This window comes from Pseudopipra pipra, chromosome 20, assembly GCF_036250125.1.
Source record: "Pseudopipra pipra isolate bDixPip1 chromosome 20, bDixPip1.hap1, whole genome shotgun sequence".
NCBI lineage: Eukaryota > Metazoa > Chordata > Aves > Passeriformes > Pipridae > Pseudopipra > Pseudopipra pipra.
In genome coordinates this window covers 3,474,416-3,490,496 of record NC_087568.1, presented here as the reverse complement: position 1 = coordinate 3,490,496, position 16,081 = coordinate 3,474,416, and the positions used below count along the sequence as shown (strand labels likewise).

The 16,081-nt window shown below is 55.3% G+C and overlaps 1 protein-coding gene across 1 annotated transcript in view; it reads left to right on the top strand.

The window, feature by feature from the left end:
• The window catches only part of RXRA (retinoid X receptor alpha), a 106,318-nt gene that overhangs the window by 13,799 nt on the left and 76,438 nt on the right, over positions 1–16,081 (top strand). The window lies entirely within an intron of this gene.

Here is a 16,081-nt window from a genome sequence, read left to right as displayed (position 1 = left end):
TTCAGGCCCCTGAGTGCCCGGGGAGGTTTATTTCAGCATCTTCATCCTTATTCCATTTACGTTTTCCTTCGCTTTTGTCTTGCAGATTTTTTTTTCCCCTTGCAAGTTGTGACTCTTGTTTACTCTGGGTGGGTCTGTGAGCACTGAGTGTGTTCCCCACTGCCAGCCCAGTGCTCGAGTGGTGCCTGTGCTGGTGACACCAGCAAAACCAAACAGCCACCTCTGCGTCACGAGGCGATCGATCCGCAGCAGGGCCGAGGCCAGGGCGTGCTCCCAAAAGGGATTTACGGAGGGAAATTCATGCAGTGTGGGATTTGTGTCCGTGGAGAGCAGCTCAGCGTGGGAAGGCATCACTGGCTGTCCCTGGAGGCACAGCTCTGTGGGAGAATGGGGAAGCTCCCCATGTGCCACGAGCTCTGCCCTCGGTGGAAGTGATTCCCGAGTGAGAAATTCCCACTGTGGAAGCCTTTATTACCGGGCAGAGCTAGGTTTGTTTTGTTTATCATCCATTTACTTGGCTTTGGAGGCATGCCCAGATTTCTCCAATTTTGTGTGTGTGTGGATGTGTGATTTATTAGGATTCAAGGTTGGTGCTTTTTTTTTTTTTCTGGTTTAATTTCACTTCCTCAAACTGACAGGCTGTTTGAACAAACTTCTTTTGGATGATTTCCTTTATAGTTTTAAAGGGAGTCCTAAAAATACAGAGAAAACGTCGCGGCGCGGCTGATAATTAAAAAAAACACCCCGTCCGCGACCAGCCTCAGCCCTGATTTCGGTAATGGAGAGAGCTCAGAGGGTGGAAAAAAACATGAGTTCACTTTTTGGGTACTTAGAGCTTTTGACAGCACTTCAGGGATCACTGGCTTTACTTGTTTCTCTGTCGGGCTGATCGTGCCGTGATCCCGCGCACACTTGGGCATGTTCTCTGCTTTCCGCATGCGAGCGGTCCATTAAAATAGCTGTGCGTGTCTAAAGCCGTGCCAGCTCCCAGCTTTGGTTTCCTCTCTTCGGCTTGATCTGTTCCGCAGCGAGTCAGGAAGAGGGATTCAAAAAAAAAAAATAAAAAAATCAAATCCATTTAAGGAACGCTGGAAAATGTAATCGGAGCCTCCAGAGAACAGGGAGCAGGTAGGCGAGGGCAGAGCACCTGTAGCTGCCTTGAGCCGGGTTTGCTGCCGAGTTCTGCCCGGGGTTTTTACGAGGATTTCGCAAGGGCGAGGACGTTGGGTTTCGAAACAGCTCAGAGAGGGTTTTGCTGGGCGTTCTCCCGGGGCTCGGCGCCGGGTGTGATGCTGCCCGTGGCGCCGGGAGCTGGTGGGGAGCCCCGGCGGTGTCGGGGGCACGCGGGGTCCTGGGGGGCTGCTCTGTGCGTGCGCCTGTCAGCACAGAGATTGAGATGAAGGAAAACTTCCTTTCCCACTCTCCGAGCTATAAAAGCACGAGAGAGAGAGAGGGGGAGAAAGAGAGAGAGAGAAAGATTTCCCCCAGGGATCAGCAGTGATAAAAAGCCTCTCTTTTGAAAAGCAATGAGAGGAAAGAAGTGTGTCTAATCCTCCCAGAGAAGAAAGGCAGAACATCCCTCTGCTGTGAGCTGGGCGGGGGCTGGAGGGACCTTAGTGTGGATGCAGCGACCCGGTGCTCCGGCCTGGCCAGATCCTGCCTGGTGCAGAGGAAGGGCTAGATCCTCTGTGCAGGAGCAGAGAGGAATTTTATTCTGTGGGATCTGTGCAGGTGGGCTTGGAGTTGCTCCTGGGAGCCAGCTGTGGGTCCTGCAGGGCTGGGGGGCTGGCTGTGCTGCAGTACAGTGCTGTGAGATGCTGCTGGCTCATCCCCACATTGCTCAATCCTTGCAGAAGAGCTGTGCTGGCACCCTGCGTGGGAGAGGCATGCACAGATTTTCTTTCCCCTTTTCCCCTTGGCCCTGGGGCTGGAGGAGGCTGGAAAGGGGAGATGCAGCCCTGAGGAGGAGGGATGCGTGTCCCCAGGGCAGGTATCCCAGGGACTGCTGCAACCCTTGATCCCTTTTTTCCCTGGTGATATGGGGGTGAGCAGCTCGCCCGACTGGCTGCGTCTGCTTGTTTTTCCTTTCCTGGTACAACCGTGTCACCATTTCCCTGGTGACAACCCACAAGTGTCCAGGCTTGGCACAGGAGCTGCTCTGTCACCCTCTCAGCGACGGGACAGCGGTGGTTCAGCCGCTGGTTCTGTGCTCACCAAGTCCGAGCTGAGGCTGCCTGGGTGTTTTTATTGCTGTTGTGGTTGATGATTTATTTCCAGCAGCATCCGCCCCGTCTCGTGACTTGATTAAAAATTAAAGCAAACAGAGTGGCGCAGCGTGGCTGCTGTGAGCTGAGGGTCCCTTCCCTGAGCCCCCGCGGGGTTCCCAGCCTGTGCCTGAGCCAGGTGGACTGGGAACAGGCAGCAGGGGTGCTCTGGGGTGGTTTAGCAGGGAATGGGAGGGTAAATGCTGGGGATGGGAGGGTAAAGGCAGATGGCAGTGGAATGACCTGTCTGGCCGGGAGAGCAGCTCGGCTGGGGACAGAGGGTGGGTGTTGGGGTGGGAGCCCTCTGCACACTGGGTCACACACCTGAGCGAGGCAAGGGGTGACAGCCCCGCTCTTGGGGACCCTCTGCCATCAGTGGGGCTCAGGATCCTTTCACAGACTGCAGAGATATTTATTTGTATCTCCTTAAACTGAACAATGGTAATGCCCAGCCCGTAAAGTCCTCATTAGGCTGAAATTAATGAGTTTGTGTTTGTAAATACAACAACAGCACTCAAACCCGCAACCCTGCAAAGGAAGCTCCGTCTGAGTGGATGGGCAGTGGTGTGATGAAGCAGCTGGGGAGGAAAACCAAGCTGGCATCGGAGTGTACCTGCTCCCTGCACAGCTGGTAGGCAGTGGCACAGTCTGCATCCCGGGGATGCTGCAGCATCAGGATGCCCTTGCAGTGCTGTTGGAGAAGGATTTTGAAGAGACCATCAGCATTTTGTTGTTGGAGGAGCGTGTTGTGCTGGCTGGTGGGTGAGCATGGAGCACCCTGGTGTGCAGGGAGGGCTCAAAGCAATGGCATTAGACAATACATATCATGTCTCAGTGTCACCTGCAGCCTGGCTACTCCTCTTGGTGACATGGGAAACCAGGGCTGAAATACTGAAGATCATCCTGGGATGTCACAGCTGACATCTTCAGTGCTGGGAGTTTCTGCCCTGGTCCCTGGGGAGGGCTTTGGCAGAGCCCACTGCTCTCTGCTTGCGTGGGGAGGGATCCGGTGACTCGTGAACCCCTCACAGAGAAAGGGGAGCAGGAAATTAGCTCACGGCTCTTGTGAAAGAGAGAAGCTGAGCTGATACCTATAATTAAAGCGGGTGTCAAGGAATGAAGTGCAAATTCCTCAGTGGGCATCTCACCGGGAGGGAAAGCAGTGCCTGCCGGCTGACCCGAAAGTGGCGGCTCCTCCCTGGTGAGGGGCTGTGGGGAGGCTGGCACACAGCCCATGAGGGCCAGGCATTAGCCCCCAGCTTCCCTCCCTCCTGACAGTAAGGAGCTGATGTGGATGGCAGGCCACGTGTGTCCTGTCCCTGTCCTGTCCCCATCCTGCCGCTCGGCAGAAGGGAACCAGCTATGTGGAGCTGCAGGAATCTGCTTTGTGCCCAGTGGGATGGTGGATCTGCCCCAGACAAAAAAAGCTCCTGGGCAATATGTGGGATTTTATCAGGGGTCCCAGGGCACGCAGCTGGGAAGAGGCAGTGGTAGAGAGTGAGGCGAGGGGGGATTTGGGGTGCAGTTTGGGAATTGGAGCGGAGTGAGGGCAGAAGCAAGTGGTGCATCCACAGTGGTGTGGGTGGGTGGGATGGTCCCATGGGGAGACCCAGGCCCTCACTGGGGTTGGAGGAGATACCTGAGGACCTGTCCTGCTGGAGTGTTTTGCCTTGTTCCCCTGAAGTGCTCGTGTTTTCCCCCACCCGGCACATCTCTGAGGGAAGGGAAACTGAGGCACAGGGCTGATGTTGTGTATTTGTTTAGTGTGACTGCTGAGCACATCTGTGGTGCTCCAGGTTCTTGCACTGGTCCCTTCCTTTCCAGCCACTCCTACCTACAGTCCCTGGGCTGGTGCCAGGAGCACGCAGTGATCCGGGGGGTCCCTCCATCCCCCCTGGCACAGCACCCCAGTTTGGCCCCTGTGCCTGCGAGCGCCTTCCCAGCAAATGTCAAATCTGCTGAGCAGACGGAAAAAACAAAAAAGAGGAAAAAAAAAAACGCCACCCAACCCAATAATATGAGGAAGAAATGCTGGTGTGTCCTGGGTGGATTAGTCGAGACTCCTCGCCGGATTCCTCCGAAGGGAGGTGCTCGCTCTGGAAGCCTTCCACCAGCCGGGCCTGCCGCATTTTTTCTGGATTCTCTTACCATTTGGGGACTGAACTTTAGTCTGAAAAATATGTATTTTTAACTTGGTTGTGTCTGAAGCTTGTCTCAGCTTCGGGCTGCTTGGCTTTCTCCTGGCCCAGCGGGCACTGAGTGGATGTGCCGGGAGGTGAGGGCCTGACCCTCCATCCCAGACTGGACCAGGAGGAGGAAGCGAGAGAAGGAAAGGCTCGTTCTGACGCAAAGAAAACAATATCAGAAGGTGCCTCCTGCTTGGCCCCATCACCCAACATCCACAGCAGGAGTGTGGAGCAATGGCAGTGGTATGTCAGGGCAGCAGCAGCACTGATGGATGCAGGGGTGAGAAAACCAGGTGTTAAGATAGTTGGGGAAAAAAAGGAAGGGATGAGTATCTTGGGAAGGCTTATAGCCCCGACACACAGGACTGGCAGACCCAGATACACGATTGCCTTGGAAACAGCCACTGAAGTGTGCAGTATTCCTGTCTCTGGGTGCTCGTTTCCCTCCTGGCTGCGGAGCTGTCTCAGGGCACTGGCACCACTGGCCTCTGCGTGCCACCTGAGCTGGCCCTCAGCCACAGGCACAGTGCTGGGCTGAGCCTGGCAGGGCCATAAGGCTGGGCTGAGGATCGTGCTCAGCTCACAGCTCCGCAGGGCAGGGACACAGCCAGCGAGGTGCGGCGGGGCCGTTGTTTATTGTAGGGTTGCCGGCCGCAGCGGCTCTGCAGGGTGCTCGCTCGCTTCCCCTGCTCCGGGACGGAGCTCGCCCAAGCCAGCGGGACAATCCGGGCTGTGTTTTCATAATTAAAACAAATAAAACAAACCCGTACGCGGCGTTATTTACAATACGCGCTCGGGAAGAGTCGAGCTGAATATTGTTTCCTCGCCGAGTTTTTCCCTTTGTGGCTCACACACGAGTTTGTTGTTGTTGGCTGCTCCCGGGGCCGCGGTCTCGCGTGCCGGGCTGCTGCCGGCCCGCAGCGGGTGGCCCGGAGAGCCGGCATGGGGTGGCCAGGGCTGGGCTCTGCCCACCGTGGGCATCCCAGAGAGCTGGCGTGGGGTGGCCAGACTGGGCTCTGCCCGCTGTGCTGACGTGGTTTTGGCTCCATGGCACACACGTGGGTTTGCCCCTGGAAGGCCGGTTGGGAAGGGCAGCTGTGCAAGGCAGTGAGTGGGGTGCTTCTGAGAAGGGAAGGGGTTTTGCCGCTCATGGCAAACAGGGATCTGTTTGGGGTGAAATTTTAGGAAGAAGTTTTTTACAGAGAGAGTAATCAGACATTGGAATGGGCCGCCCAGGGAGGTGGTGGATTCACCATCCCTGGAGGTTTTTAAGGTGAGACTGGATGTGGCACTCAGTGCCATGGTCTAGTAACCACAGCGGTGTTGGATCAAGGATTGGACTTGATGATCTCAGAGGTCTTTTCCAACTTGGTTGATTCTATGATTCTATGAAATAAAATACTGGGGTTTCCTGCAGAGGGCTGGCAGGTGATTTTCCAGCAGAGACCAGCATCCTGTGCTCCTTGTTTCCTGCAGCATCCATCCCTGAGGGGCCGTACTGTGGTCCAGCAGCATCTCTCCTGCACAGAGTCTGAGCCCTGGAAGTGCTGCAGCATCTGGCAGGGTGGACAGGGGTTGTGGGTTTTGGGGGGAGCAGCTCTGGCTTCTGACTCCCACCCAGTGCTTTGAGCCAATGTTGTCCTGAGGATTGAGGGGGCATGTGGCACTGGCTGCAGGGATGCAATTGTGTGTGCATCCCCCAGCAGTGTCAGTGCTCAGGGGATCCTGGATGCTCTGTTAGGAAGGGACATCATTTACTGGGGAGGGGGAGACGACCCTGGGTGTGTGTGTGCACAGGGAGAGGACATGGATGTCCACACTCACCGTGTTGTCAGCTTTTCACTCTGCTGCTTTCCTGGCAGGCACCAGCACAGCAGGAAGGCTGCAGGGAGGGATGGGCACTGGGCACAGGACATGACGGGGTGCAGGGGAAGATGTGCTCCCCCCTTGTGCCGGGCTGCAGGCAGACACGTTCGTATGGGAAGCATATGGCAGGTAATCCAGTGCCAGATGGGTATTTGCTTCCATTTCCCCAGCCCCCGGTGGGCCCGTGCAGCTCCTGCACGCACAGCCAGGCAGGGCTTAGCGGGGTGGCCGGACCCCCGTGGGGACAGCCCTGAAGCCATCCCTGGGAGTGCTGGGGAGGGTGCTGGTGGCACAGCTGGATGGCCTCACGCAGCTGTGCAGAAACACCCCGTGGAGCACAGGTAGTGCTGCTCGGGCAGCAGTGCAGTGAGCCGTGTGAGGGCTCTGCACGCACAGAGCCGGCTGAGCACACCAGCCCCTGCCTAGCGGGGCAGGGCTTAAAGCTGGGCTTAGGAGGTCACAATCTGGCTAATGAGTTAATGGCAATTAATTAACTGCAGGGCACTTTACAAATATTAACTAATTGTTTTGCTGCGAGCGAAGTCTGTGTGATTACCCCACCTTACAGACTGAGGCGCTGAGGTGTGGAGAAGCCGCGCACCCGCAGTCGAGGTGCGGTAACGTCAGGGCTCTGACTCGAGCCAGGGGCTAATTCTGCCCCTGTCGACGTGGGGAACAGTCACCTGAGGCTTTAGGCACGGCAGGGTCAGATCCCACTGTAGATTCCTGTCTGTTTTTCTGGGGAAGCAAACTGTACCCCATGGACTTCGGAGCCTGAGTGTCTCTGCCTGCTCCATCCCCACATGTGTTTTAGGGGGAGGCAGCCATAGCCACGATGCTCTCGGTAACCACCACCCACACAGACAATCTTGTGTCTGCTGGCTCTTTACTGTGGTCCCCAGCAGCATCTGAGCAGCATCTGTGGTTCCCACAGTGGAGGATTTGCAGAGGGAGAGGAGCCCTCCGAGGGTTCTGACTCCTTGCTGGGTGCAGGAGATGAGTTGGTGCAGGTGCAGCTATTTTTAAATCCCTCTGGACAGAGTGGTTTGGCCCTCATTCACTTTCTGTTTGTTTGTTTATTTACTTATTTTGGCGGCCTGAGAAGTTTGTAGAAATGACGCAACTTATTTTGTCAGACTTTTTTGGGAAGGGATTAAATCTCAGAGCCCCATTGTGCGAGCAGAGCTAATATTAGGCCTCTGGTCTTAAAATAGAAGAAAAGGAAGAAAAAGAAATAATAATTAGGCGTTTTTTCCCTGGGCCAAGGGAAAACAGGCTTCTGGCGTCGACTGACCCACCTGTGTGGTGGCCTCAAGGAAGAGAGGTGGCTGCCACCAGCCAGAGTCAACACAGGAGGTGGCTGGGGCTGCTCCTGGCTGGCACTGGGAAAGGGCACGGCAGAGTGGTGTGGGGACAAGGTGGATTAACCCCCTGGCCTAATGGCACTTGGTGCTCTCCAGGGAGGAGGGGGAGGTTGTGGTGCTTGGCCATGCTGGGGACCCACAGCTGTGCTGAGCAAGCGACTGGGTTGCTCATCCCACCCTGATGGCTTAGGGCTGATCCAGCTCCTGATGGACAACAATTCCCGGCCAGGCCAGGTTTGCCTCGTGCCTGCAGACCCCCGTGGGTGTGACACCTGTGCAGGAGCTGACCCCCACTCTGTCTCTTGACATTAAAAAGGCAGTGAGGAAACGTTGCTGTGATGGGCCGGCTGTGGAGAGGCTGGGTCCCATTTTGTGGTGGGACTGGTCATCCTGCGAACAAATATTCTGGTGATATTAAAATGCTTGGGATTTTCTAGTGAATTGAAGCTCTCCGAGCAGTGCCAAGAACAATTCAGCAGCCTCCAAAAACAGCTTTCCCTGAGGATTATTTGTTCCTCTCGCCAGAAGGATTGATGAATGATTGGTAGGTTCAGGTGACTCAGCCCAGCGTGACCTGATGGTCTCATCCCTGCAGCCCAGCGGGGACCATGCTGTGCCATGGGACCCCTGCTCTCCATGCAGCCCCTGGAGGAAGGTCAGCAGAGGCTGACAGCTTGCAGGGCATCTCAAAAACATCCTGTGAGCCTGTCAGCACTTTGTAATCTCCTTTCTCCCTTCTCTCCTGGAAACTTCTTGCAAAGGTGTTGACAAACTCAGAGGATGCTGCGTCCGAGCCGTGGCGTAGCTCGTGGTCCCCTTGAACACCCACCAAACCCTCCTGCCTCTGTCAGAGCCTCTCCTCACTTCTGGGAGCCTGGCTGGCTTGGAGGGGATGGAAACCTGCTCCTAATGACAGAGTAGGAATAATTCTGGCTGTTACCTTAATAACAAAACCAGCAAACGCTGCGAGCTGCCTTTAAACTGCCAGAAGGAGCAAAAATGCAAGGCATGTGTTTAGGCAGAGCTTCAGTCTCTGGGTGTTTTTGAGAGGAGAAAAATATACACAAGGCTGTTTGCTTTTGGTTAAAACCTCTTTTGTGATCCCATTCTCTTGAATCGCTCTCTGGCTTTCGGCAGCTCACGCCGTAGGTGGATGTTTGTGCTTGGAGATGTTTTTCCATATGCTTCTCATAGCTCCACTTGCAGGTTTTGCACATGGGATGGAAGAGAGAGGTAGGCTGCTTTAATATCATATGATAATATGAAATTAGCTCCACTTTACATAAATTGAGTCGCCCAAGCGCTCCTAGGCCTGGGTAGGGCATTCCTGTCCTCCTTCCCCTCTGCCCGGGGTGGGAGGCAGGGACCCTGGGACCGTGTGGCAGCAGGATTGTGCATCTCTCTGTGCACACACAGCTCTTTGCTCCTGTAATCCTTTTGCCAGCAGAGGGTGAATTCCAACCCGCGGTGGAAATTTAGGTCAAAGGTGCTTTTAGTTCAGAGGGATATGATCAAATTAGGGCCTTTTGTGTTTGCCTGTGTTGTTTTTTTTTTTCTAAAGGGACTTGCGTAGGCAGGGCTGCCTGAACAGCTTGGCAGAGAGCTGGGCAGATCCTGACCATCCATAAATCAGGACAGTGCTGCCTGTGCCTGCGGCAGGGCTGGAATTCCAGCTGGAAAGGTCAGAATTGGTCCAGAGTTGGTTTTCAGCCAGGGATGTGTTTCTGGCCCTGCGTGGAAGGGAGAGGTGTGGGCACAGCTGGCAGAGCCCCCAAGCCTGCGGCGTCCTCCATGTGCCCACCCTGGACGGGGTTGGCTCAGGGACTTCCCTGGCCTGAGAGGTGGAGGGATTAAAATCTTAGCCCTTGGGAAAAGGGACATCATCCTGCTGGTTGTGAGCAGGGAGTTTCCACCAAGGTCCTTGTGGTCCTGGGGATGGGGGAGGTTTGTTCCTGCCGCTCCATTGCCCCAGCTCCACTGGGAAGAGCTGGTGGGGTGCTCCCTCATCCAGGGTCACCCACTCTCTGGGTGGGATCCCATGGGAGCTTCTTTTGGTCCTGCTTGTGCCGTGGCTGCCTTTTGAGCCGTGCAGGCTTGGCGAGGTGCCAGGCTCTGCAGAGGGTGCTGAGCCATGGCAGGATGGATGTGCCAGCCCAAAGGTGCCTTTCCCCAGAGCAGGAGGCGGTGCTGGGGAGCGGAGGGAGGGATGATGGATGTGTGATTTGGGAACGAACCCCTCTGAGTTCCTCCATGCCTCTCCCAGCGGGGCCTTGGCTTTCCATTGATCCAGTGAACCTGCTACACAAGCTCCTGGTCCTCTCTGCAGCTGCTCTGTGACCACACTCGAGGCAGCATTGCTCTGGCTGAGCTCTCGGCTGGGAGAAACAGCCGCGAGCAGGGAGAAGGCACAGGGAAATCTGGCCTTCTGCTGGCAGCAGGCGTGGGGAGTGGGGAGAGGGCAGTAATTAGGTTTGTGGTTAAAGCGCCTCATCCGCTGGGACCTCTTCACTGAGAGGAGATCGCTGTACTCGTGCCAAAAATCAGCTGTCATGATGTCGGGGTGTTAATCTGCTCCGTGCCTGCAGGACAGGAGCATCCCCTCAGCCGTGGTCCATCCTGCACCATGGGGGGATGCTTGGGATGTGCCAGAGCACCCAGTGCTGTGCTGGCTCTGCTCTGTGCCACCCCTTGGGAAGTGTCAGGGCTGAGCCGACGGAGTGGAGAGGAAAACATCTCTGTGCTGCTCAGCCCTCCGGGCTGGCTAATAATAACAACCTTCCCCCGGGCCGCCGGGGTGTTCATTCATGAATGTTTGCAAAGTGCTTCAGGTCGCAGCGGCGGCGCCGCGTGTGGGCTCAGCTCCGTGGGAGCCCAGCACTGCCTGCTCCGGGAGCAGAGCCATGGGAATGGCACCCACCGAGGCACGGGGAGCTGAGCCTGGTGGGGCTGTGGCCGTGGGGCTGAGTCTGCCCACTGCAGGGGCTCAGTGCTAGATCCTGTTGCCCTCCTGCATCCCACTGCCCTCCTGCATCCCACTACCCTCCTGCATCCCACTGTCCTGCATCCCATTGCCATCCTGAATCCCTTTCCCCTCCTGCATCCCATTGCTGTCCTGGCCCTCACTGCTCTCATGGATCCTGCTGCCCTCCTGCATCCCTTTGCCCTCTTGCATCCCATTGCTGTCCTGCATCCCACTGCCCTCCTTCATCCCATTGCCATCCTGCATCCTGCTGCATCCCATTGCCATCCTGCATCCCACTGCCATCTTTCATCCCATTGCCATCCTGCATCCCACTGCCATCCTGCCCAAACCGTGCAGCACTCCCTTGTGGGTGAGAGCGGGGGAAGAAGGGGCAGGTGTGTGGCAGGTTCTCGCTGTAAATAGCCTAAAAAAGCAGCTTTTATGAAGAAATGCATTAGTTGTCATTGCTGTCCGGGCCCTACCGCAGCCTCTTAAAACGTGTTTGTTTTCATCCCTGACATAAATGCAAGGTCTAAAATAAGAGCTGCAATTTCCAGACACTTCTGCGATTAGCGATAGGCAGGAGTTAACCATTCAGGCTTAAATTAATTGTGCTGTGGTGGATTGTTTCTTTCTCTCTCTCTCTTTTTTTTTTTTTTTTTTTATTATTGATGCATAATGTATGATGAGAAAAAGTGAAAAAATAATTAAAGTCTGAAGAGCGCTGCATGGATTCATTCATTAGGAAATCTGGGTCAGCAGCCGGAGAAGGAAAACAAGGAGGGGGGGCTGCTGGAGTGGAAAAACAGGACTTCAGAAGCGCTGCAGGCATCGGAGGAATTTGAGAAAGGCCCTTTACAGGCAGCCTGGGAAATCCGAAGTTGCATCGTGGCTGCCCCCTGAGGAGGAACGTGCCTGCCGGGAATGGGAGGGGGATGCGGCGGGCTCAGCACCGCGCCGGCGAGGGGATTCCCTCTCCTGTCTCTGCTCGTGGCTTCTCTTCCAGCCGTGGGGTGGGGGCAGGCGCTGCCGTGCTGAGCCAGCAGATCTGTGCGGAGCTGACAGAGGGGAGAGCCTGGAGAGGCAGAAAGGGCTGTGCCGGGCCTTTGCAAAGCTGGGGCTCAACAGCAGCGTGTTTCCAAAAGGCTTGGCTTGCTGTGAGCATCCCTGTGCCGTGGCATCCTTGTCCCACGACATCCCTGCACCGTGACATCCCTGAGCCACGAGCATCACTGTGCCATGAGCTTCTGGGAGCTCATGGATGCCCTGCCTGCACGAACCAGCTCTGTGTGCACCCCCAAACCCCTTATTTTTATGCAGCAGAAGAGCCTGAGGAGTTGCAGCGATGGGTTTGCAGACAGCAGTGGGGGTCACAGCTTGGATGCCGTGCATGGGGGTGGTGGGAGGCACAGGCTCCGCTCGAACTCCTGTTGCTTGGATTTTGGGATTGCAGTCCTTGTCTAGGACACAGCTAATTGAATTGCAAAGAGTGTGGTTGAAACTTGGAGTCTTCCCCGCTGGCAGGAAGTGCAGAGATTTCAAACCGTGCTTTTGTCCTGATTTAGGAGAAAAATATGGTATTTTTGGAATTTAATCGCAAAATGGAAATTCCCCTCCTTCCTCTTGCTCTGTCCACAGGAAGCGCAGTCCAAATTGATCAGACTTTGCAAACAATCAGCATTCATCCTTGGGAAATACTTCCATCATAGGAGCATTCATCCTTGTGAAATAGTTTTCTGACCCAGTCACGTTAAGTACTGTTTGGAGCAAGGACTCTCCATCCCTGTGCCCAGCAGAACTGAGTCATGATCCCAGTGGGAGCTTTTGGGCTTTCCCTTCGAGCAAATATTAATTCTGGCAGTGCCAGGAGAGTCTTCCTCTTGTTTTACCCCACTGAACAGCCACAGGAGCGTGGAGTCGTGCACCACACACCCGGCTGCTCCCAGGGAAGCCCTTTGGTCTCACTGCTGCACGTGCACAGTTTTATCCTTCTCCAAAGATACATTCCCTGCTCTCTCATGGATCTGCTTGTATCATGTGGGGACCATAAATAAATTGATGTTGAATTTAGATGCTTGTGTTGCAGCAGTGAGAATGATATAATCTTGAGCGCAGCAGACATGGCAGAATGGGATGGGTTTGAGGATGGATATAAATGTGTATTGATCTGCAGTGCAGATGGATCTGCCTCTCCCTCCCAGTGAACTTCCTGAGGTAGATCCAGCTTTGTGTGAGGGCTGTGATGGTAGCATGAGTGGCAGGATAAGTCTCTGCAGAGCAGAGCAGCAGATTGAAGCCGAGAGGTCCCCCCAGGGTCTGGCTCGCTGGGGCTGCCTGGATCACTTGGGGTGTCAGGGGATGCTCCCAATCCTCCTTCCCTGGGTAGCAGCATCGCTGGCTGTTACACTTTCTCTCGAAGTGTCGTGTTTCTCTCCTGCTCCCCTCCTGCCAAGGCCAGCCTGATTTATTTCCAGGCTGCTCAAAAGGGATGCTTTGGGGTGGGGAGTGCTGGGAAGAAACGGTTAAACTGGAGATGCCGGGATGTTTTCCCACACGGTGAATGGTGGGGGAACACAGAACACGTATTGAATCGGAGGGAAGTAATAACGCTTCTAATTTTCCTGTGTGATTTAATAAAAATGTAAATTGACTTCGGGTGGATGACTCACTGTGGAGGGTGGTGTCGATCAAGATTAATTGGTGGCTGCGCGAAACCAATCGGGCTTTGTTCCTTCTCCTCAAAGGCAACTGGAATGGCTCCGTGGTGATGGTGAGGCAGTGGTCTGGCTCCAGGGCTGCCAGATACCCCTCCCAGGTACCTGCTGAGCCCCTCATCCTGTTTGGCCACAGCGTTTTGGGACAGAGCATGGGGAGTGGCAGGTGGGCAAAGCCTTGTGGCTTTATCCAGTGTCAGTGGATGTGTCTGTTGGGAGAGCGGTCCCGGTGCCAGTGGGAAGGCAGGTCCCTGCCCAGTTCTTGCTGTGTCAGGAGATTGGGTCAGGATTTGGCCCCGGAGCAGGAGGGTCTTCCATCCTCCTGCTCCTGCCAGGGTGAGCGAAAGCGTGCCAGGACACTGCACTCTGACCCGGGTTCAGCTCTGGACACTAATGGATTACAAATAACAATAATAAATTACAGGAGATGGGATAATCTACCTACTGTAATGTTGTATTACCATGACTGTTAGTTATATATTAATGTATAATTGTATTACATTAGCTACATATGCATAAACCTCGTGCTTCAGGGCCTCAGCCAGCCTTTTAACTCTCTGTGGTTCGCAAAGAAACTTCAGCTGGGGGTTGGTTATCCCACGCAACCCCCTGGCATCCAGGCACCCTCTGCTAAGGCATCTCCAAGGTTTCTCCATCTGCCAAGGTTTTTGCAACCCAGGAGCATCGCTGCTGCCTCAGGTCTGCTGCCCAGCCCTCCCGGGGTACGCATCCCCATCTCCCTGGGGTGTGGATGGAGGGATGGGCTCCCGAGAGCAAGGGATACGGGGGATGCTGGGCGTGGTGGGGGATCTGTACATTTAACAACAGCAGGTCAAGGAGAAGTGGAAAATAAAGCCCCCTGCGTCCCCCTGGCCCTGTTAGCTTTGGCTTCACACCTGAGTGGTGCGAGGCAGGGCTGCGGCGTGCGGGGCTGTGACTGCTCCCCAGCAGATACTTGGCGTGACCAAGACCCAGTTCTGTCGAGAGGAATGAAGTGCGAGCCCTTCCCTTCAGTTATTTTTAATGTGGTTCTGCTCAGGCTCTGGTAAATCCGAGGGAGCTGCCTTTTGTTTGCAGAGCCTCCCCCTGTGCCGCCCGATTGCTCAGCTCGGGGTAAATTACTCACTGTGAAGCTGGATGGACTCAGATCCGTTTGGTTTTGGGCTCTCCCTGCTCTGATTAGCATGGATGCAGGTGCTTTCCCTGATGCTGGGACTGGGATTGAGTGTTTGAGGATCTGATGCCTGTGCTAGGGCTGACAGGGCAGCCAGGGATAAGGGGGCTCTGCTCTTCCAGGAGGGTTTTCCAGCCGAGGAGGGTGGTCTGGGCACTCTGTCTCTGCCCTGCCAGGGGACAGACTGGCTTTTAGCAGGTCCAGCCCCACTTGCTGTGCTTTTCCTGGGAACATTGATGTGCTCTTCACTGATCCCACCCTTTGCCGAGTGGTGCCTGCAGGATGGGCAGTGTGGCTTTGGGAGGGATGGGAGATGGGAATCCTTACCCTGCTCCCCTTCCCATCCCGGCACAGCCCTCCCCACCATCCTGCCTTTAATTTTTGATCCCTCTCTCTCCCCTCTTCTCCTGAGAGCGCGAGAAGCAGAGGCAGGAAACGCAGGCTGCTGCCAGATGGCTCGAAATGTAGCATCTGTAATACTTTATCAGAAGAAATTACAGCCGAATCGCTCTCCCTGATTAAACAGCCTGTCCAGATCCTCCGTGAGCCAGCTGGACAATCTCACCCTCTCGCGACAGGAGGGGAAGCCACGGGAGCTGGGGACATGGGAAGGAGGGTGGCAGAGGGATGCTTGGATGGGGAAGGGGTTGGACTGGACCCTCCTGCAACGGGGTGGGCATGCTGCCACCTCCCTGGGCACACCCCATGTGGTGCCAGCTCCTGCCCTGTGCTTTCCCGTGGGTATCCATGGGGTATGGAGGTGAGCATCCCTCCCTTGGAGAGGAAGGGAGAAGGAGGCACAGAGAAGTTGACGTTTCCCCTCTTGCTGGTTTTCCAAATATTTTCCCCTTTGAAAAACAACACAGCGATGCCAAGTCTCCCTGTGGGCTGATGATGTTTTGCTTTGGGAAATTGTTGTTGAGAAAAGGCAGAGTGTGAGGTGCAGCATCACCCCCAGCCCCCCTCACCCCTGCACCCCCATGGCTGGGGATGCCGTAAAAGCACCTGGGAAAAGGGGGCAGGCGAGAAGGGAAACTGAGGCAGGGTGGAGGGTGGCTCTAGGACCTGAAAGGTCGTCTGGAATGCTAGTGAGAGTTAGATCCAGAGTTTAAGCCTCTGAGCAACCTGTCCTCTGGCTCACCCTGCCCTCGTGCTTGTACTGAGCGCGGTGGCCAAAGCACGGTGCTACTGGTTTCAATGGGCTTGGCGTGCGGACGACTTTCCTGTGAGTTCGCTCTGCCTGGCTGGTGAAACGCAGGCGTGGACTAATGCCACTAATTTCCACTAATGCTGGTGGAAAAAATCTCTTGCTGGCATGAGCAGGGACCGGTTTCCCAGACTGCTGCGTGCGAGGGGCGAGCGGCTCCGCGGGGTGGGGGAGAGGGGGACGCGCTGCCTCGCAAAGGAATTTGCATCCAGGCGTACAAAGCTGTTTTCTTCCCAGATTTGCCTGAAGTGGTGATCAGATTTTTTCCTAAATGGAAAACAGGAGGAATCTGTGCTCTTAAGTGTGTGGAATTAGCTGTAGGCTGTAGGAAGTTTGTGTATGAA